The sequence below is a fragment of the Mastigoproctus giganteus genome, chromosome 12 (genome assembly GCF_048544385.1).
Source record: "Mastigoproctus giganteus isolate SK-2022 chromosome 12, ASM4854438v1, whole genome shotgun sequence".
Taxonomy (NCBI): domain Eukaryota; kingdom Metazoa; phylum Arthropoda; class Arachnida; order Uropygi; family Thelyphonidae; genus Mastigoproctus; species Mastigoproctus giganteus.
The window spans coordinates 163,900,565-163,924,915 of record NC_143586.1 but is presented as its reverse complement, the minus strand read 5'-3'; the positions used below and the strand labels follow the sequence as shown (position 1 = coordinate 163,924,915).

Below are 24,351 nucleotides of genomic sequence, written 5' to 3'. Positions count from 1 at the left end.
AATTTTTTTTAAAAAGGTGAAAACAACTTTTTAAATATTTTTTTTATTAAAAAACAAAACAAAACATACAATAATTACTGAATTTCACCACAATATTTATAAAAATTACAGGTACAACGACTGGTTAATTAAAGTTCACATCAAAAAAGAACTTTATTTAGTGACTCACTAAATAATTGGATCAGTAAAGCAGCTTTCTCACTGGTGCAACAAGTGTCAAAATCAGTCGTATGAGACTGATCTCATGCAATAATTGTATATTGATTCTCACACCTTCACAACTGCTGATCAACAGTAGCCACAATGTCTTCTTCTGAAGAGAACAATATTTCTCTCTTCTGGGCTCTTAAAATAAGGGGGAAAATGCTGTGGATTCATCCATATTTTGTGAACAATTATAAACAAAGATTGTTTGGGGCCTCAAAAGAACTGCACAATCCTTCAAATTTTAAGGCCATGTACAGGACAAGTCTGGCAAGCTTTAGTGAGCTGGTTACACTAATAGGCTCTTCCATAAAGAAAACAGATACCAGATTCAGGGTCTGTGTAGGTGTTGAAGAAAGGATGTTAACTCAGGTAAAGAAAATTATTTATCAATTTATTTGAAATGAATACAGAAATATGCATTACAGTAATAACGTAAATGAACATAGGATTCAACCATATGACATCTAAGCTATATGGTATGTAAAGTTAACTTATTAACTTTACAGGTGGTAACTAATATTCAGATGAAAAGTCTCCATAACAGTGAGCAACATTCATGTAATTAGAGATGGAGATACCATGAAGATTTTGATTGCTGAAACATTATAGTAACCACCTGACACATAGCAGAGAAACTAGGAGTTTCAGGTTCCGATAATAACGAGTCCAGTGTATCAAAAATGCTTCTATGAAAAATTTGCATTTGGGTATCGCTTAATTTTTGTACATCTGGTGATAAACATTTTCCTTGGCTCATTCTCTTTGGGCTTATTATTTTTACTATGTTCAAAATATTCCATGAGAGCTTTATTGGCTGCATTTAGTGATTAATCTTTTTTATTTCCTCTGAAACTATGTTTGGACCTCTTGTTCCTTGTCCACTTGATTCAGAAAACCTGTCCAAACTTATTTCAAAATGGTTGTGTACACTAGGCTCCAAATACTTGTCAATCTCCAGCTATCTTCCTGGTGGAGATGGTAAATACCCAGCAATTACTCTGGCTTATTGCCTTTAATGAAGGAAATTAAAAAATGTATGGTGCATCCATCAAATGATTTTTTGGACCATCCAATACTGCTGGAAACAGGCTTTAGTTTTCTCACAAATACTGTGCAGATATTCCTCCACTTCTCCTTACAGTCAGCAGCTAAAAAAAAATGAATTTATACATAGTTAATAATAATGAAAATTCAAAAATGTACAGTTCATAATAATGAACTATTTTCATTTATTTAACAATGTAAAACATGTTTTGATATTTTGTTGTATTTCATAAGGTGTCAGTACCATCAGCAACATAGCGCACTACTACAAAAGCAATTTGTAAGTGTCCTCACTCATTACATAAAATTACCCACTGAGGAAGAATGGATTGGTATTTCTGATCGTTTTAATCAACTGTGGAATCTGCTTAACTGTTTGGTTGTATCAGATGAGAAACAGAATTCAAAAATTTCCAAACTCAGGTTCATCTAACTTTAGTGGGTTTGTGAGAGCCCATTATAGAAACATTTATTTTTACAAATTAAATCCTGAGGTCAATTACTGAATATCCAGAGCTGGAACCCACAGTGGGGTGAGCAGGACCACAGCCCTAGGCACAGAACATTAAGTGTGCATTCAACCTTGAGATTGTCACAGACATTCTCTCAGATATGCCAGACAAGCTGTACTTGTTACCTGGGAGTCTAAAACGCTGATGGAACTGACACTCAAGTCAAGTGAACCCAATTTCGGCAAAGTCAGAATGGTCTGTGACAGCCAAATCCTCTGCTTGCACCTTCACGAGGGTGGGACTGTTAGTAATCCTGGGTATAACCTCCATGTCCAAGTACATGGTGGGTGACCACACAGGTGTGAACCAACGTAAGCAGGGGTCGAGGTGTGGCACCCACACCACATGGAGGAATGCCACCCCTCTGTTACAAGGCAGTACTAGGTGATAGATACTCATCAACCGGTGCAATACCACCACTTTGCTTGAAGGCTTGAAGTGGTGGAACCCATGTTTAGTCTCTAGAGCTAAGTTGCTGTCAACCCTTCCCTATCTCTTCCATCAAGCAGTATGATCGATGACTTTTGAGGTTATGATGAACATTGTGGCAAGATCCAATCTTCCTTATACTTCGAGGGTACAGCTCTAAAACGGTGTTCGCAGGCCAGCTAGTACACCGGACCAAACCTATTGGTAACTCTAGGAGGTTTCCGGATCAGCTAGTGTATAATCTTGCTACCTCTGCTCTGCCAGATAGTGACTGGAGGGAGTCCGAGTAGTGTGTATGTGGGGGGCATGGTCGAGGTCACGTTATGTCAAGGATCAGGGTATATTCTTACCATGTATATGCCATATCCAAAAATTTCATTACTTCATACAGCATGTCCCACCCACCCACTTTTTCTTACCATTGAATACACCATGAATTGTCAAACTAATAGAGTAAGCTTATCTGCAAAAAGATCTAAACTTCCCAGACACATCCTAATTCATTTCACAAATCACCTGGTCTCAATTCTAATCTCAACAATGTCCATTTCCACTTGCAGCTTGCCAAACCCCATGTACTTTTTCTGACAGAATCTAAGTTATTGGTTGATTCAACTACTGCTCCTCTCAGTTGCCCAAATTATTCACCGTATGATTCCTTTCACCTCAAAGGTGAAAGGAATCACCTTTTTTATTCCAACTTGTGCATATCTAAGTGCTGATATTCCCTGTCACACTTGGTAATTTGGAATCTCCTCTTTTCGATCTACTCTGGCTTAAGATCTCTCTACCACAATGTGTCAAATTCATCTATTGTCTCTACCCTTCTCCCAATTCCACTAATCACTTGGAGCTCTTTGACTTCCTCTCTTTGCAACATGACTTTCTCCAGTCCAACTTTCCTAACAGTGAGGTAATTTTCCTTTGTGATTTTAATGTTCACATTTACAGCTGGCTTCCGTTTTCTAGCCATACTGAGCCAGCTGATCGAGATGCTGAGGCTTTTGCAATTACTAATGACCTTGCACAGATTGTTCATTTACTTACAAGAATAAAAAGGCCTGACGTAGCCCAGTGGTCAGGGGCAAGAGTGCAAGAGAGATGACGTTGTAGAGCGAATATCTTTTAAGGGCACAAAAGGTGATATAGTTGTACACATTGGCACTAATGATATTAAGAGTAGGAGACTGGCAGAATTACTTAACAAGTACAGGTCACTGTTGAACAAAAGCCGAGAATTAGGGTTGAATTTGAAAGTGTCTGCAATTCTGCCCAGACACGATAGGAAGGAGTATATGATGAGAGCCTTGTCGATCAATTCGGCCTTGGAAAGATTGTGCAAGGCTCAAGGGGTAGAATTTTTTTCAGCCTGGACTGTACTTGTTAACAGGAGAGATTGCTTCTACAGGGATGGGATACACTTAAATAGCAAGGGCGCAAGAATATTTGCTGATGCTATCGAGGCAGTGTTAGGTGGGTCGGAAAACTGCTAGCTTGGGGGGGGAGAGACAAAGACCAATAGATTGACAGTAGCCACTGGCAGAGGTGAAAGAGATTCTTGCACTGCTTCTATTAGAATGAGCAGAAGCCTGAAAATCAAGATGCATGATATTTCAGAGACTGCTGGGAGCCATTGCGGTACAAGTAAACACATGGGTTGTGTTAGGGTAGCTAAGAATAGAAACAGGTACAGGTATACTTGCGTGTACACCAATGCTAGGAGTTTAGTAAATAAATTTGATGAATTTGAGGTACTGCTCAAAACATCAAAGGCAGATATTGTTGGGATATCAGAGACGTGGTGTCACACAGATATAAGGGATGCAGAACTGCAATTTGGGGAGTACAACGTCTACAGAAAGGATAGACAGGATAGGAAGGAGGGAGGGGTTATGCTATTAGTTAAGAAACACATAAAAACCAAGGAAGTGAAGCCAGTCGACATCACTGGACAGTGCAGTGTTGAGTCAGTTTGGTGTGACATGAGCATTGGGAGATCAAAATTGAGAGTAGGAGTGTGCTATAGGCCTAATGACTCTGATGAGTATAATAAGAAACTGTACAGGGAAATAGGGGGCCAGTAAATAAGAGTCTTATAATGGGAGATTTTAATTTCCCAGATATTGACTGGAATTTGGGGGCTGGTCACTCACACACTAGCAGGGCTTTTGTGGATTTATTGGATGATTGTTTTCTACATCAGCATGTTCGGGAGGCAACTAGAGGGAGTAATACTCTTGATTTGATTATCAGCAGTGATCCTTCATGCATTAAGAATCTGCAGATAAATGAACCACTAGGTGGCAGTGATCACAGTGTGCTGAAGTGGGATTTACTCAAAGAGGTAACTACCATTAGGGGTAAAGGGAAGGGTTATTGCTTCCGCAAAGGCGACTACGATGGACTGAGACAGTATTTAAATTCTATACAGTGGGACCAACTGATGATGTTACCAACAGCAAATTCAAAATGGGAAGCATTCAAAGAACTTATCTTGGAAGCTACTAGGCTTTACATACCAACTAAGAAATATTGTTCAAGGTTTAGGCCAAAATGGATGTCAGATGAACTAATGAGGCATATGGCAGAGAAGAAAAATGCATGGGATACTTACAAATTAACACATGACACAGAAGCCTATGATAGATACAAGTTGATATGCAACCAAGTTACAAAGGAGATTAGGCAGGCGAAGGCAGATTACGAGAAATCCTTGGCAAGGGATGCAAAGAAAAACAGCAAAGAGTTCTTTACTTATGTAAACTCTAGAAGGAAGGGGATGAATCAGATTGGTCCACTTGATATTGATGGGTCAACTGTTGATGATCCTGCTCAGGTAGCTAACAAACTAAATGAATATTTTGCATCGACATTCACACATGAGGAGTTATTCAGCGAGGGGAATGCCAGAGGTGTATTCAACTCGAGCAGTAAGCTACAGAATCTTGAAATAACTGGGAGTAAAGTCGAGGAGAAACTGTTGAAGATAAACACAAGAAAGGCACCCGGGGTGGATGGGATCTATCCAGTTATATTAAAGGAGGCAGCAGAGGAAGTAAGCAAACCCTTAGCCATAATTATGAGAGCTTCCTTGGACTCAGGGGAGGTACCTATAGACTGGAAATGTGCAAATGTGACCGCAATTCACAAAGGAGGATCAAAGGCTGACACAAGTAATTATAGACCTGTGAGCTTAACTTCTGTTCCAGGAAAATTAATGGAGGCACTGGTTAAAGAAGCACTGCAGGTTCATTTAGACAAGACTTCAGTTATAGCTCTGACACAGCATGGTTTTGTTAAGGGGAAGTCTTGACTGACCAATTTGATTGGATACTATGATGCAGTCACAAAAGAACTGGATGCAGGGAATAGCTTTGATATTATATACTTGGATCTTAGAAAGGCTTTTGATACTGTTGCACATGGAAGACTGCTACACAAATTGGAGCAGTGTGACATTGGAGGCAAATTGCTGCTATGGATAAAGGGGTGGTTGAGGGGGAGAAGACAGAGTGGTAATCAATGGACACTGCCATTGTGGACTAATGTTATTAGTGGAGTCCCTCAGGACTCAGTGTTGGGTCCATTATTGTTTTCTGTATTTATAAATGATATTGATGATGGTATATCAAGCTTAATGTCCAAGTTTGCAGACAATACGAAGGTTGGCAGGGTTGTCAAGGACACTACGCTACTGCAACAGGATCTGGAAAGGTTGAGCAGATGGGCTGAGAGGTGGCAAATGAAGTTTAACATTGACAAACGTAAAGTACTACACATGGGAAACAGCAACCCCAGAGCAACATATCAACTCTGTGGTACTACACTGACAGTGGTAGAGAATGAAAGGGACTTGGGGGTGGTTGTGCAGGCAGATATGAAGTTCCCTGAGCAGTGCAGATGGGCTGCAAGAGTAGCTCATGGAGTATTGTCAATGATATACAGGAATTTTTCCAGCAGGGATAAGGAGGTGATTATTCCCTTGTATAAGGCATTGGTCAGGCCACACCTTGAGTACTGTATACAGGTCTGGAGGCCTCATTTCAAGAAGGATGTAGAGCTGCCGGAACGAGTACAGAGAAGGGCAACAAGATTAGTGAATGGAACAAAGGGGTGCTCTTACGAAGAAAGGCTTAAGTTTTGCAAATTACAGTGTCTGGAGACTAGGCACCAGCAAGGTGATCTGATAGGTGTATAAAGCCTTGAATGGTTTGAGCATGCTCAATGCTGATGGGATTCTTCCTCTAGCTCAGAATAATCACCTGAGAGGGCATAAATTCAAATTGAGGAAAGACAGATGTAGGATAGACGTGCGGAAATTTGCCTTTAGCCAGCGGGTGGTTGGTTGGTGGAACAGACTTCCATCCCTTGTAGTGGAGGTTGATAGCCTAAATAAGTTTAAGGCTCAGCTGGACAGGTATTTTGAACGAACAGAGGGGTGAAGTGGAAGTGAGTTTTTTTTTTTTTTGGCTGATGCTGCATAAGCTTGCTTTCTTGCATCAAATGCCTCTACTAATGCTAATAGCACGCATTCCCTGAGTGGACCGGGGTCAAAGGAATACGATACTACTAAATACGATAAATATTTAGGAACTACTAAATACGATAAATATTTGCATTGACGATTTATTGTAAACTGTACTTTTTTTTTTTTTTTTTCTTTTTTTGGGAGTTGTTGGCGCATCGGCTTCTATGGTCACATAATGCACCTCCCAAAATTTTTGCATTTACTCTGATCCAAGTCTGAGGCAGGATTCGAACCTGTGACCTTTGGGTTGCCAGGCAGACACTTTACCCACCCGGATAGCCCGATCGGTGTAAACTCTGACTTGGTTGTTGTGCCAGAGTATATATTAACAAAAAAAAAAAAAAACTGGATAATCCTAACCATACAGCCAACCCCTTGATCTTTTTCTCCCAAACAACTCTAAGTACACTGTCGAAGTGAGAGATCCTTTAGGCACCTCAGATCACAACTTCGTGATTGTCTCTTCTCCAATGAAGCCTTTATCTCATGGCTATTTCCAACCTTGTACTGTAGCATTACAAGAAAGCAAAATGGGATGACCTGCAAGATTTCTTTTCTTCTTTTCCTAGGTTGGATTACAGTTTCAAAACTTCTGATGTCAACGTTTGCTCAGATCGTGTCAGTGAAATTTCTCTTGGAGGAATGGAATCCTTTATCGCACACTCCACTTTAAAATCTCTTCCTTCATCTAATAAACCTTGGTTTTCCAATAAATGTGCTAAGGCTGTTCAAGAGAAGAACATTGTATATCATAATGTTTGGCTTGTTTCTAATTCTTCAGTTTCATTTTCTGCCTACACCAAACAATTTGGAACAATTGCAAAGCAGTTATTAATCAGCCCAAACTAAAGTTTGAACAGGCTAAGAGTAGAAAACTTGCTTCTTGCCCTAATGGTAGCCAAGCATTCTGGTCTTTCCCAAAGCTAATTGGCCGCAACTTTTGCCCATCTCTGCTCCCACCTCTGTCCAAACCAGATTGTTCTGTTGGTACTTTGGCCAAGGATAAAGCTGACCTGCTAGCATCCCATTTTTATTCCAACTCTTGTTGTTGTTTGTTTGTTTGTTTGTTGTTTGGTTTTTAGGAGCATTAGCAACTAAGGCCATATTGCTCCGGGAATATGCGGTGGTCATTCCCGGACCTTTCCGCATTCGGTGGCTCGAACCCCGGTCTAATTAAGAAGCATGTGCTACGCACTGCTGCTCCTTCACACCTGGCTACAGAGGCACCATGATCTTGGTAAAAAACCTCCCAAAATTCCCAACAAGCTCCATTCGATGCCTCCTGTGGTCTTCCGTCAAAAGGATGTCAGAAGGATTTTGACAAATCTTGATGCTAAGAAATCTCCACGTCCCGATGGTAATTCTCCACTTGTTCTCCAAACCTGTGCTCCTGAACTTACTCCCGTTCTTTGCCACCTTTTTTCACTTTCTTATTCCAAAGGTGTTTTTCCTACTGCTTGGAAATTTGAGTATAACCAGCCAGTTCCTAAAAAGGGTGACAAATCCCTCCCATCCAATTATCGTCCCATTGCAATTACTTCTACTCTTTCTAAAGTAATGGAGAAATCAATTAACTGCCAACTCTTATTAAACTACCTAGAAACCTTCCGTCTGATCAATGATCGCCAGTATGGATTCTGTCAGTGTCGATCCACTGGTGATATTCTGGCTTATGCTACCCATTTATGGACTAATTCAATGGAAAAGTTTGGTGAAACACAAGCAGTTGCGTTTGACATCTCAAAGGCTTTTAATTGTGTTTGGCATAAAGGTCTTCTAAACAAGCCTCCATCTTATGGTTTGCCAACTGTTTTTTGTAATTGGTTATCCAGTTTTCTCTCTGATCGCTCAATTTGAGTATAACCAGCCAGTTCCTAAAAAGGGTGACAAATCCCTCCCATCCAATTATCGTCCCATTGCAATTACTTCTACTCTTTCTAAAGTAATGGAGAAATCAATTAACTGCCAACTCTTATTAAACTACCTAGAAACCTTCCGTCTGATCAATGATCGCCAGTATGGATTCTGTCAGTGTCGATCCACTGGTGATATTCTGGCTTATGCTACCCATTTATGGACTAATTCAATGGAAAAGTTTGGTGAAACACAAGCAGTTGCGTTTGACATCTCAAAGGCTTTTAATTGTGTTTGGCATAAAGGTCTTCTAAACAAGCCTCCATCTTATGGTTTGCCAACTGTTTTTTGTAATTGGTTATCCAGTTTTCTCTCTGATCGCTCACTGAGGGTGATGGTAGATGGCTGTCTTTTAACTTCTCCACTAATGCTGGATTTCCTCAAGGATCCACCAATGCTGGTGTCCCACTTTTCCTCTTGTATATTAATGACCTTCCTTTGATTAGAAATCCTATCCATAGTTTTGCCGATGATAGCACATTGCATTCCTCTTTCCATTTTGAGAAACTTGGCCTTGCTCAATCAGCTTCAACGTCTCAAATATCTGCTACCAATTCCTTAAATGCCGATCTCCAGGTAATTCTCCAGTGGGACAAAGACAACTTAGTTAATTTCAATCCTTCTAAAACTCGGTCTTGTCTTATATCTTGGAAAAAGGATTCTTCTGCTCCTATGCTTATCTTTGGTGACACTCCGATTTCTAGGCAAAATGATATCTCTTTTGGGGATTACCCTGACTTCTAATCTCTCTTGGCACAAGCACATTACAAATATTGCTTCCTCTGCATCTAAAAAACTTGGTTTTCTTTCACTCTTGGCATTACTTTTCTTCCAAACAGCTGTTCACTCTTTACAAATCGCAAATCTGCCCTGCCATGGAATATTGTTCTCACGTCTGGGGTGGTGCCCCCAAAACCTCTCTCAGGCTTCTTGATTCCCTTCAGAAGAGGGCAGTTAGGTTAATTAATGATTCATCTCTAACAGAGTCTCTCCACTCACTGTCTCATAGACAGACAGTTTCTGCTTCAAGCCTCTTCTACAGATACTTCCATGGGCACTGTTCTTCTGAATTGGCTTCTATAATTCCAGCTTTCTCTTTCAAGACAAATTCGAACATGTGCCGCCACCAGCCAACATCCATTTACTGTCCAACTGCAAACTCACAGAACCAACTTTTCATCTTCATTGTTTATTCGTTCAACTGCCATTTTCTGGAACAACTTTCCTTCGTACGTATTTCCTGAAAATTACAGTCTACAGAAGTTAAAGTCTAATTTCTTCTTTCATTTCTCAACCTCCAACCCAAGCACGGTACTAAGTACTATAAGTTCTAATACCCCTCATGTCTGGGGTTTACATAAAAAAAAAAAGAAAAAAGTTTAAAATTCTTCATTTTTGATTTAATTACAGTTGGACCTGTGTTTAACAGACTTCTTTACAGCAAATTTTTAAAATTCCTCTTGGTAATTACATTTAAAATAGTTTCCATAGGATGAAAAAAAATTTCTATATAACAAATGGATTAAGAAGTTTGTACGCATTTTTCCCACTTCTGGCCTTTAGAAATGCAAATTAACGGTTAAAGGAACTGCCATTCCACAATGTTAGTGGTGCCCATAAAACCGATGCAGCCACCTATCCCACATACTGAGAAGGCACACTAGTCTATATGCTTTCCATATCAAAGCCAGTCAGAAGCATATTCCCAACATGGATTGAGTCAACCTGTGTTGTGGCTCCCCTTTACTCCAGCAAGCATTCATCTGTTTTTTTGGAGAATTGAGAGATCCAAGCCTTTCTGTAAATTTCTCATGTCTATGTTTAGATGGTCACAGTAGCTGAACATCTGGGTGATTCAGTGAGTTGGGACAGTATTCAAAGAAATTAGTGACAGTAGCAACGTTGGTGCAGGAACGAGAGCAGCTAAGATATTAAATAAACTTTCTGAAGATGAAATGTTGGCAGATTGGCATATGGGCAATAATAATAATGAAAAAAAAAAGTGATATTTAAGGATGATTGCTAAAGAACTTTATGTGAAAATTAAAAAGATCCCTAATGTGTTCATGCCCTGATAGCCAGTGGACAGCAATTGCATTTTGGAGGAATTATCCCACTTTATGCAAACATTCTGAATCAGAAGTTAAGTATTTGGGATTATTAAACTGACTAAAATCTGGAATTTAGCGATTAAGCACTAATGATTGACATCCTGCAGGAACTCTTACTTTCCAGAAAGTTTAAAAAGTCACAGAATCACTGTGGCAATCAATAATGAAGAAACTTAAAGGGTTAAAAATTATCACTATCTTGGATGTATGCTGAGCGAGAATTGGGACCACTCTATTGAAGTACACGAGAATTGAATAAGCACACGCAGACGTCCTTAAAATGAAGGATCTTCTATGCCACAGTGATCTTATGCTTCCTTTAAGAACAAGAATATTGAGATGTTTTGTCTTTTCTATCCTCCTTTATGGAGGACAGAAAATACAAAAGGCCTGGACACTGACAAAGAAGATCCAGAATAAGTTAAATGCTTTTGAGATGTAGTGTGTTACAGACGAATGTTAAGAGTGACGAGATCATGAGACAAATGAAGAAAAAGACAAAAATAACTAACACCATCTGATGAAGAATGACAAATATGAGATGTTGCAATTGATAATCCAGGGCAAGATCAACGGAAAAAAGTCGAGGGAAAAGGAAATCTTGGTTAGCAAACCTCAGAGAGTGGTATGATGAGAGTAATGAGGGTTTGTTTAGAGCTTCTACCTCACGTTCAACCATTGCAAAGATGACAGCCAAACTCTGCAGAGAGACAGCACACTGAATAAGAAGAGATTTTGTCGAAGACAGTTTCTTTCAAATCAAGTGAATTTCCCCTTTTCAATTAAAAAAACCAGAAATATCCTTGAAACCATTACAATTAGCAATGCTAAAGCTGAGTGAGATTTCAGTGCAATGAATAATATCGTAACAATTAAAAGAACATCTGACAATTAAACAAGTTGTAGATATGAAGACCATAAATCTAAATGGAAAACCATTGCTTCAATTGGATCCAGATCATTAAGTCAAATCTTTCCTCCATAATCATCACCCAACCATTGAGCAAAGCAGAAGATTGACAACAAATATTAATAAAGAAGTAAATTCTACATGGAAATTTTTAAAAATAAATTTCTTGAATATTTGTGTAAACATTTTTTTTAATGTAATATTTGTTTTTATATTATTAAATTTCTTGGGACAGTGTTATTTGTGATATGGGAAATATTCATGTTACTTTTTACTCAATTTAATTTTATCATGGGAAAAAAAAAGTATCCATTATATTTCCCTAGTTGTAAAAAAAGAATAAAAAGTCGGCAAAACTGCAAGCCCATTGTTAAAATATTCACAGGTCACCACTGTAGCTTAAATTATAAAGATTATCATTCTATAGAGTTGATGGCATGTTCTGATATGGATGGATGCTTTACAATGATAGAAGTCAGTTATGTGAGAAGAAAGTGACGGCAGGATATTTAAAGTTTCAAGAATGGATCATTGGATAAGTGATAATTTTCCAAGAGCCTAATCACTCCCCCTTGTTAATAATGGAGTAGATTTTCCTTTTTTTGCTTTGTAGGTGATGAAGCTTATCCATACCCACACTTGAAAAAGAAAAATAATTTATAATTATATTAGCAGAGCCAAAAAGACAGCTGAATAAACATTTGACATGGTTTGCCAAAATTTAAGTTTTAATGAGCACTATTATTTCTAAAGAAGAGACGATTGACATTGTTCGTGCTGTTTGCATGCTTCTTAAATTTATACAGGAAAGGAAAACAGGTGAACAAACAGGGCCTGATGAAAATCTGGAAGATGAATAACTCTCAGTTGAACCAAATACCATCAACTTTAGTGTTGTAGCTGTAAAACAGACCAACAACTACTAATTTAAGAAATAATTTCACCTTTGTTATAACCAACCAATCCATTGCCTTGGCAGTGGAAATACTGTATTGAAAAATTGACTACCTTGAAATAATACTTGTTTGCTACTTTCATAAATAATTGTATTAATAAATGTTAAACAGACATTATGAATAAAGTATTTGCTTTGTCTTCATAATTATTTGAATTAATAAATTAACAAACATTTACCTGTGTCATCCATTGCTTTGGCTACATTTTCCCAGGCCACATCATCTTTTTCTATACGCTGATAACCTGAAATTATATAGCACTGGGTATTTTTCAACCTCTAAGTAGCTTCAAGCTGGTAAGCTCCTCACTTGAGCTCATTTTTACAAATTAAATACTCTAAAATATAATGTAATTGTATGACTAACACACGAGACTGGAAAGCCAAGGTGTACACAACTGGTTGCTTGAAACAGTTGTCGTGCAAGTGTGAAAAGTTCTGCAAATCATTATGCATCAATTCCACAGAACTGGTTGTTTATGCATTAAGCAGCCTTCTCACCAGTTGCACTGGTGAGAAGGCTACCTAAATGTCCATTAATCTTGACAAGATTTCATCACACATCTGGAGAAAATATTCTGCAATTCAATCTCATTCTACCCATACTCAACGTGTCCCTTTTCAGTATAAAGCTTGTATATCCTGAATCTTTTAAAATTCTTCTGAATTGTGGGATGTTTTTAGTTTTCCTGAAAATTATTTTTTGGGGGGGGGGGGGACCAAAACTTGCTTAACAAATCTATTCAAACTGAACATTGCCAATGCTTTAAGGCAACACTTTCCAAGGAGATTGGCAAAACTTTCCATCCTACAATCAACTCTTTAAATCCATCATCCTTGATGTTGGTCGAGCAGTTTTAGAGAAGAACATTTCAGTAAATAAAGCACAAACAACTGAACTGATTTACATATGCAAACATTTGACTATGTTGTCCTTTCATCCATTTTTGAAACTAGCAGGATTTAAGCTGCATGAATAATGCTATAGTCTAAATTCTCACAGCAAAACAAACCTGCATTTGCAATGAGTTGCCTTTTATTGCACTACTTTAAACAGATAGCTTTAGCTATATTACAGACTGACTTCTATTCTGCATGACAGCTAATATCAAAAACTTTACAACTTTTTTATCTGCATGTTAACTCTAGAGATCACCTACTTATCCAATAAGGGACCAGATATTCTTGGGACAAGCTATCAACATAGCAGTCTCATTTTTTAAACAAATAGTCAATTAATCTTTTGGAGAGGCCATCTATTTGAAAGTAGTGCAATACTATTGTAACTTGTTACAAGGGAAAAGTCTGTTGCTCTGTGAGAACTGAGAGCATTGTATTATCTATGCACTTTAAATCCCACTGGCTACAAAAACAGATTAAAGGCTGAGAGAGTCCTGCAAGCATCTTATAAAGAAAGAAATGTCACTTTTCTTGCATAGACATTAATTAAAGATAAATGTGATCACTGAGAACATTTCAGATTGCCTTCTAAATATTTCTGAATTCTAAAATATTTTTTTTTTTTTTTTTTTTGTAAAATATGCCATATTTTAAAGAATTCCAAATAGTAAAGTGCTGGAGTTTATAGTTAGTTGCAATTTGGTAGTTCAACAACCAACAATATACATGACTGGGTAGGAAGGGTTAAATTTAAAGTGAGAAAGGATGATTGCAGGATAGATATGCAGAAATTTGCATATCTATCCTGCAATTCAGATGGATAGTTGATTGTTGGAACAAGCTTCTATCTGGCATTATAGAAATAGGCAGTTTGAATAAAAATAAATTTAAGAAAGAATAATGCACATGATTAGAAGGAATGGACATGTACTGTGAGAGAAGGTTTTTTTTGTTGCTATTTTAACCATGATGTACCTGAAAATTTCTTTTAACAATTTTTTCTTCTTAAATATCAATTTCTAAATTTAGTCTTAAGAAATATATCTTGAACAATAACAGGTACACAAGACTTAGCAGCACAGATTATAGAATGTAATATAATAAAATATAAGGACATATTTTAATAAATGAAGTTGGGACTCTTGGCTTTTGCAACTCCTACCATAACCATGGTGGGGTTATAGTATGGCCTTTGGGGCATACTATAACTTCTTGTGGCAAGAAGCTGGAGCCAGTCAAAGTCATAAAATACAATGCATCACATCATGCCCACAAACCAACACAACACATGACTAGCTTTACAAATATGTCCAGCAAAGAGAAAGAGCAAGTTTGAGGTAATTCTTAGGAATCACTGTAACAGTTACGTCTATGTATATGCACTCATGCCATATTCAAATTCCGCATCCCATATTTCTGATATTCCAATGTCAGCACATGATTAGTTATCCAACATTGCAAAATTTATTTACTATGCTCCCAATATAGTAAATAAATACTCCTAGTAGGAGTACACGGCAAATACAGTAAACTCCCATTACAGCACTTTTCAGGAGATTAGCCCAATGAGCAGACTCCTTTTTGGAAGATATTTTCCTGTTTCATCAATATTTTGATAGACAACATTGTTTTCAGGTTTTTATTTTTTTTTTTTATGCAGTTCTTAAGAGGTTATATGCATGTTGAAAATCTGCACACTTAATGTATCATGCTTGTATTTTTGGCACCATCATCAACACTTTTTTTTTTGCATTGTATTAAAAAGAATGAAATATTTTAAAAAGATTTAATTAAATTAAACATCCTGAGTATTATAAGCACAATGAATGTAGTAATAATACTGCTGTCATTAATGACATTTACTAATGCCATTTAATGATATTAATGAAATTTACTAATACCCATCATGAAAGACTCCTTGATGTGGATTGCATGCATCAATGAGACAAACAGATATACAGGGTGATTCTAAATTATTGTCGGGGTTTCCGTGGCCTATAATTTTCAAACCAGAAACAACAAAATAAAGCTTACAGAATACGAAAGTGAACTCAATAAGTTTTATTTGGCAATGCTATACTCGCCGCACTGATGTTTGGGAGATATTCACAGCATTACTTCAAGATAGTGACTGTTCAAGAGAAGGCAATGTGAGTGCTTTGGTTTTTCGAAACAAAGTCAGTTATCACAATGCAACGTCGTTACAGAACTCTGTATGGAAAAGATCCACCTTAAGTAATGCTATCCGATGTTGGTTAAAGCAATTTCAAGAGACTGAAAGTTTTCTGCACCGAAAAGGAGCGGGAAGACTGAGCACTTCACAGGAAGATGTTGATCGAATCCATGAAGCGGTTTCTCGAAGGCCACAAAAATAAACTAAATGAGCTTCTTTGCAGTTAGGTATACCACAAACGACTATTTGGAGGGTTGTTCATAACCGCCTTCACCTCCATGCCTACAAACTGCAGATTGTGCAGGCTTTAAAGCCAAACGATAAACTCCGCCGTTTCCAATTTGCCCAAGACATTTTGTCAAATGTCGAAGCTGATGAAAATGACCTTCGGAGATGGAGATTTAGTGATGAAGCAACGTTTTACGTATATCAAGGGAGGGTAAATCGTCATAACTGCAGAATATGGGGATCAGAAAACCCTCACGCCATCCGAGAATTCGAAAGAGATAGTCCAAAGGTCAATGTTTGGTTGTTTTGTCACGTTCGGAAGTTTTGGGGCCCTTTATCTTTGCAGAAAAAAAGTGACAGCAGAGATCTATCTGGACATGCTACAGCTGTATCTGTTACCCCAGCTATAAAACCATCAGCCAAATGTGGTGTTCCAGCAAGATGGTGCACTGCCACATTGGGCTTTTATTGTCCAAGAATTTCTTGACATGCATTTTCCCAGGCGCTGGGTTGGGCATGGTGGATTGATTCTGTGGCCTCCACGCTCATCCAATCTTACGCCGCTTGATGTCTTCCTGTGGGGATACGTGAAGGACATTGTGTGCAAGACCCCTGTGACCTCCCTCAATGAACTGAAACTCAGAATCGTTGCTGTGATTGAAACAGTTACACCACAAATGCTGGAGAACACTTGGAGGGAAATTGAATATCGCTTGGACATCTTATGTGCCATGAAAGATGCACATGTTGAAATTGTTTAGCATTCTGCAGTATTGATTCAATAGGTAATAACTTTGAGTTACACTTTCATATTCTGTAAGCAGTTTTTTTTGTTGTTTCCAGTTTGAAAATTATAGGCCATGGAAACCATGACAATAATTTAGAATCACCCTGTACCAGCAGTAATGTAATTACTGGCAGGGCCTCCCAAGCCAGACAGGTCTGAGTTGAGAGGCCAGACAGAATCTCTCCTGATAATGGGTGGCAGCAGAATCACTAACCAATGATGGCAAAGATATGGTTGACAGTACTGATTGAATACAAGCATAGTCATCCTGACTATGACTGTGTTACTTTGGTGTGGAAAGGAATGGGAAGCTATCAACACTACTTTCCACAGAACATCTAGCAATGACAGACAAAAACAGTTTCAGCCCTCAGTCCCCAGCATCCCTTGAATGCAGAGAGAGAGAGAGAGAGAGAGAGAGAGAGAGAGCGCTAAGAATTTCTGGATGTTCGTCACTTAGACTTGGGACCTGGAACGTGATAAGTTTATATGAAGCAGGGAAACTTGATAATTTAGTTCAAGAAATGAACAGGCTTAAAATTGATATTCTTGGTGTTAGTGAGGTCAGATGGCCAGGCAATGGCAAATATGCTACAGACAATGGTATGTTTTATTTAGCACGCACTGATGACCGAAATCATAGAGGAGTTTTATTTTTAATTAATACTAAGGTTCGTAAGGCATTAAAAAATGTATTACTTTACTCAGACAGAGTGATGATGATTCAAATAACAACAAAACTTTACAACTTAAACATAATTCAGACCTAGGCACCAACAGCCAAAAGGTGAAGAGGAGATTCAGACATTTTATGAACAAATTGAATCAATGCTACAACTATCCAAGAACAGACATCACAGTTATTACAAGTAATTTTAAAGCCAAAGTTGGTGCTGGGATTGTGGACAAATTTGGACTTGGAAAGAGAAACAACTGTGAAGACAGGCTGATAGTTTGCACAAAGGTTTGAACTGGTTGTAATGAATACCTTCTTCGAGCTGCTACTGTGCAGACTTTATACACGGAAATCCCCAGGTGATGGAGGAAAAAAAATATTGTGAGGAATCAAACTGATTATGTTTTGATCAACCATTGTTTCAAAAATGGCTTGAAGAATTTAAGAACATATCCAGGCACTGACATAGGTTCTAACCATGACCCATTAATCAGTGAACAGAAAGTGAAACTTAAACACATAAAAGAGAAGGGTAAACAATGGACTGACCTACAAAAAATTGGAGAATAAAGATATTAAAAAGAAGATTGAAGACTTGTTAGTGAAGGAACTGAATTATAGCCTCCAGATGATACAAATGAAAGATGGAGATCTATTAAAGATGCTGTGCTTAAAATGGCAGATAATCATCTGAAAGGTGAACCTCTAAAAGCAAAACAGAAGTGGATAACAAATGATATATTAGAACTGATGGAAAAAAGAAGGCAGAACAAAAACAACCCAACAGAATACAAAAAAATTAGGAAGAAAATAAAAGCAAAAGAAAACTGGATGAGGTCCAAATGTGAATAAATTGAGAAACTGGAATGCTTACATGACCAATTCAACAAGCATAAAACCTTGAAAGAGGTGTTAGGACTACACTACAAAACTGGTGGGGGGGGGGGGAACAACCCAGAACGATTGTAGTTTCGATTGAAGAAAAATTTGAATGCTGGCAAGGATATATCAGAGAACTGTTAAGTTTGACAGATCAGAAAATGTGGAAGGGATCTTAGATGTTAAATATGCTAAACCCAAAAAGGCAAGTGGTCCTGATGAAATTCTGACAACTATTAAAGATAAAAGTGGAGGTATTCGTTGGTCTGCTCAGAAAGCTTTATGACAGTGGAGAAATTCCAAGAGAACGGGAATTTCTCCAGTGTCAATGGGAATTGAGATCATCGTTCATACCCATACTGAAATGTACAAATGCAAATAGTTCTCAATTTAGAAGAATTAATTTGATGAGCCATGTATTGAAAATACTTCTAAGGATTATACACAACCAAATTTATAAAAGATGTGAGGAACACTTAGTGATTCTCACTTAGGCTTCTGACAAGGACTGGGTACCATGGAAGCCTTGTTTGCAGTTTGGACTCTAATAGAAAGATGTTGAAATGTGAACCAAGAGGTCTTCATCTGCTTCTTGGATTATGAAAAAGGCTTCAAATCAGGTAAGACCTAACTGTTCCAAATCTTAGATAAGATTGCAATTGACAGCAAAGACATCAGAATAACGGTGAATTTGTATTGGGGACAATCAGCAAAGGTATGCATAGAAGGAGAAGAATCGAAACGGATAAAAATTAAAACAGGAGTTCCTCAAGGTTATTTGTTTGTTTGTTATTTGGTTTTTAGGAGCATTAGCAACTAAGGCCATATTGCTCCGGGATATGCGGTGGTCATTCCTTGACCTTTCCACATACTCCGTATTTGGTGGCCTCAAGGTTGTATTCTATCTCCTATATTGTTCAATGTATATGCTGAAGAAATTTTTAAAGAAGCTTTATAGGTATAAAAATTAATGGCAATAAGATAAATAAGATCAGATATGCAGATGATACTATATTGCTGGCCAGCTCTGAGGATTTACAAGCATTAATGGATACAGGTAATAGAATAAGTGAAAATTGTTCTGAAGTTAAACATCAAGAAAACAATGTGGTGATCAGTAAGAAAGGGCAAACAAAAATTACAATCAATAATGAAGAAATTGAAAGGGTTAAAAGTTATCACTATCTTGGATGTATGGTAAGCAAGGACTGGGACCATTCTATTGAAGTACACTCGAGAATTGAACAAGCGTGCAGACTACCTTAAAATGAAGAATCTTCTATGCCACAGTGATCTTATGCTTCCTTTAAGAACAATAATATTAAGATGTTTTGTCTTTTCTGTCCTCCTTTACGAGCTGAGGCCTGAACACCGACAAAAGACCCAGAATAAGTTAAATGCTTTTGAGATGTGGTGTTACAGATGAATTAAGTGTCATCGACTGATAAGATAAAGAATGATGAGATCATGAGACAAATGAAGAAAAAGACAAATAACTAACACCATTAAGGAGAGGAAACTAAAATATTGAGGACATTTGATGAAGAATGACAAATACAAGATGTTGAAATTGATAATCCAGGGTAATGAGAATGATCAGAGCAACGAGGATTTGTTTAGAGCTTCTAACTCACGTTCGTCCATTGCAAAGATGACAGCCAACTTCTGCGGAGAAACAGCACACTGAATAAGATTTTGTTGAAGACAGTTTCTTTCAAATCAAGTGACTTTCCCCTTTTCAAGTGATGTTGCAACTGAAAAGGGGAAACAGCAAGATCAATGGAAAAAAGAAATCTTAGTTGGCAAACCTCAAAGTAGTATGATCAAAGTAATGAGGGTTTGTTTAGGGCCAATGAAAAATGGCTAGACACGGAATTGTAAACAACAGCCATTCAACCTTCATTCAAAGCTTCAAGTTAAATTTGAAATAAGCATTGAATGCACCAGAAACAATTTATATGAAGTAAACTTACACCATAATTCCTAGAATTTAGTCTCTTATCCCTTTCCCAAAACCCATGAGGCAGAATGGTTATAACTCAATTTATTCCTTCTCAGAACCTAAAAAAAAAAGGACATAAGCGGGAAAGCATTTTAAACACAGAAGCATTATACACATTAAATAAAGCACACTTCACAGTAATGGCATGGGACTAAAAGAAAAGGGCATTAAAAGCAAGAATGCTATAACAAGAGTTTAGTGTGTATGTAACGAATAATATTATGTAAAATAAATTTTACAAAACTGATTAATGCCATAGAATAAAGAAATTAAAAAGGGGGGGGGGGAATAAGGCTATGGGCATCAAAGAAAAGTGGAAGCCTAGCATGCCAATAGCAGATATTAGTACCAAGCATAAAAACAGGCTGATTAATAATACTGAAAGGAAAAAGTGAGTACCTTGAGCTATAAACCAAAACAGAAACCCCTAATGGGAAAAAAAAATAATAATAAAATACTAAAACTATTGCTAATTATCATGAAAGGATACCTTGAATGGCATGTTATCACCATTCATCACATCCAAATAATATCAAAAACAATTGAAGGACCTAATGATAGGCCAATGGACCTTAGTAAGAAAAATTAATAACTTATGAAAGTTTAGCAGCTAACTTGGCAGAATAACAAGCTGGACCAACCGAGTTTTGTCTATGATATACAGGAATTTTGCTAGCAGGAATAAGGATTATTCTATTGTATAAAGCAATGGTGTCAGGTCACACCTTGAGTACTATATGCAGATCTGGAAGCCTCATTTTACAAAGGATGTAGAGCTGCTGGAGCATGTACAGAGAAGAACAATGAGATTGGTGAGGAGAATGAAGAGGTGCTCTTATCAAGGAAGAGCTTCAGTTCTGCAAACTGCAGTGACTGGAGACTAGGCACCTGAGAGGTGATCTGATTGAGGTGTTTAAGGCTTTGAATGGATTGAGCAAGCTCAATGCTGACTGGATTATTCCTCTTGCTCAGACTACACACATAAGGAGGCATAAATTCAAATTGAGGAAGGATGGTTGTAGAATAGATGTGCAGAAATTTGCTTTAGCCAATGGGTGGTTGATTGCTAGAATAAACTTTCATCTGATGTTGTGGAAGTAAACAGCCTGAATAAATTTAAGGTAGAACTAAACCCAGGTGAAATGCGAAGGTTTTTTTTCTGGTGCTGTATAGGCTTGCATTCTTGCATCATTTGTCAATACTAATTACAGTTGTTGTTGTTTGGTTTTTAGGAGCATTAGCAACTAAGGCCATATTGCTCCGGGAATATGCAGTGGTCATTCCCTTGACCTTTCCGCATCTTCCGTATTTGGTGGTGACGGGCTCGAACCCCGGTCTAATCAAGAAGCGTGTGCTACGCACTGCTGCTCCTTCCCACCTGGCTACGGAGGCGGCTATACTAATTACAGGATAAAGTCAATCACCAGGCTTTTTTCTTAAATCATACCTTATACTTCATTTTTAGGCACAATAGCATATACCTCATACTTCCTTTTCAGGTACGTTGGCATATACACTGATGAGCAAAATATTATGACCAGAGAGTCATTATACAAATCGAAGCAACTGCAGGTGAACTATGGCGTGCATGCAGGTTGGGACACTGTATACAAAACACTTGATACTGAGCTCCATTCATCAGTGTTACTCTTGTTCTTCAGATGGGAAAGGCAGCAGACTTAAGTGAGTTTGACAAAGGCCAAATGACTGGGTCAGAGCATATCTGAAATGGCAAGGCTGGTCGGATGCTCACAGTCAGCCATGGTTAGTACCTACCGAAAGTGGTCCAAGGAGGGGGGAAACCCACAAACCACTGGTAAGGTGGTGTACGATCACGGCTGCTCGAGGTGTGAGAAGGCTCTCCCAGATGGTAAGTGGCAACAGAAGGGAGACTGTGGTGCAACTAGCTGGTAATTGGAATGCTGGTGATAGGAGTAATGTGTCACAACACACTACATCGAACTCTGCTGAAAATGGGGCTACGTAGCTGCATGCTGCTCAGTGCCCATGCTAACCAAGGTTTACTGGCAACAGCACCTACAATGGGCACGTGAGCATCAAAATTGGACTTTGAGTGATTGGAAGAAGGTCGTGTGGTCCGATGAATCACGTTTCCTGTTGGTCATGTGGATGACCGAGTATGTGTGCGTTGTTTACCTGGGGATTGATGCCGCCTGAATGCACAGTGGGATAAAAACAAGCTGGTGGCGGTGGTGTCATGCTCTGGGTGATGTGCTGCTGCTGGGATACCCCGAATCCAGTCATCCATGTGTTTCATGGCAACGGTCTTCCCCTCTGGTGGTGCCATCTTTCAGCAGGATAATGTGCCATACCACTGCCTAGATTGTTTGAGATTTGATTTGATTTGTTTTAAGAATTCTTGGCGCAAGAGCTACTGCGGCTAAAATGCGCCTGTAAAATTTTATTTTATATAATGGTTTTGTTTTAATTCGTATATTGCTGCTAATGATTTCCAAGAGTAACAGAGAATGACTATAGCTTGCTTTAGAAATAATATTTAGTCTTATATTTGATTGTAGTAATTTATTTTCTTAAGGAACTGAAAAACATCTGCTATATTTTTCCTATCTTCCAGTATGGTTTTGAGAGTGAGGGAGTGATGTTTGTTTAGCTCTTTGAAGGAGTTTCGGCGCTCATCTGCAAAAGCTGGACAAGTAATCAGTACATGTTCTACTGTTTGTTGTATGTGACAGATAGGGCATAGAGGGGGATCCTCTCCTCGCAAAAGATAAGAGTGACTGAAATACGTGTGTCCTATCCTTAACCTAGTAAGTATCACTTCATCGCGTCTATTTTTCTGAATGCTGGATTTCCATGGTTGGAGTAATCTTTTAATCTGATGCAATTTGTTAGTGGTAAGTACTTGCCATTGCTGCTGCCAGTGATGTATCCCACTGTGATCAATAACGTGTTTATAGTCTGAGAAAGGGATATATTCTGATGCAGAAATATTGTTGTTAGCTTCTTTGTCAGCTGTCTGCTTGTTCGTTTCCATGTATTCCGACATGGCTTGGGATCCAGCAAAATCTAATGTTACGTTGTTGTTCAAGGAGTCTTGATATTTTGTATTGAATCTGCTGTTGTAGAGGATGTTTGGTAGAGCTGATATTTTGTATTGCCATCATGGAACTACGGGAGTCAGTAAAAATTATGCTGTTTTGAAAACTTGAATGGTCGATTTCGTCTAGTGCTAACATAATGGCTTGCAGTTCTGCGGTATAAATGCTACAGTCTTTTGGAAGTTTTTGGGCCAATGTGATGTCAGAAAAGTAAACTGCCGCTCCCACATGAGAATCAGTTTTGGATCCATCTGTATATAGAAAGCTATGATCTGAAAAGTGTGCCTTATAAGCAGCATGCAGCTGTTGATGATTTAAATGAGAAAGGATTTGTTTGCTCGAAATGTGGAAGGAGGAATCACATAAAGGTTGTCTGATTGTCCATGGTGGAGTAGACTGCTTCGGTAGCGGATTTATGTTATCTAGGTTAAGCTCTCTACTGAGAAGAAGGTTTTTTAATCTCACATTCGCAGGTTTATTGATTCTTTGTTGTTGCTGATAATGTTGTTCCCATTCAGAAGCAAAAAGAGTTTTCTGTAGAGGGTGGTCTGGTAAGGATTTTATTTTAGCTGCATAAGAGAGTAATTGATTTTGTCTTCTGATTTGCAGAGGAGGTTCTTGAGCTTCGCCGTACAGGCTCTGCACAGGTGAGGTGCGGAAAGCTCCAAGGGCTAAACGTAGTGCGCAGTGATGTACCGGGTCGAGCCATCTCAGAGCACTAGGTCTTGCCGAGTCATAGACTGGGGCACCATAGTCTAGCTTACACCGAATGAGAAGGCGATATAAACGTAGTAGGATTGTCCTGTCTGCTCCCCAGGATATAGCGGATAGGACCTTCAAGATGTTTATTTTCTTCAAACAGTGGACTCTTATGTGACTGATATGCTCTAGGAAAGTCAGTTTTTTGTCAAAAACTAATCCTAAGAAACGGACACTATTTTTAACTGGGATGATCTCTTCTTTTAGCCTGAGTTCTGGGTCAGGATGGAGATTCCTTTTTCTGCAGAAATGTATAC

General features: G+C 38.3%; 1 protein-coding gene and 1 long non-coding RNA gene across 2 annotated transcripts in view; both read right to left on the bottom strand.

Moving 5' to 3' along the window:
• The window catches only part of LOC150077561 (inactive hydroxysteroid dehydrogenase-like protein 1), a 157,673-nt gene that overhangs the window by 58,086 nt on the left and 75,236 nt on the right, over nucleotides 1-24,351 (bottom strand). The gene's annotated exons all lie outside the window — the stretch shown is intronic.
• LOC150077562 (uncharacterized) lies at nucleotides 918-12,825 on the bottom strand. Its single transcript, XR_016547734.1, has 2 exons — nucleotides 12,790-12,825; nucleotides 918-1,355 (listed from the first exon to the last, which is right to left on the bottom strand). It is a non-coding gene; the product is annotated as an uncharacterized LOC150077562 (long non-coding RNA).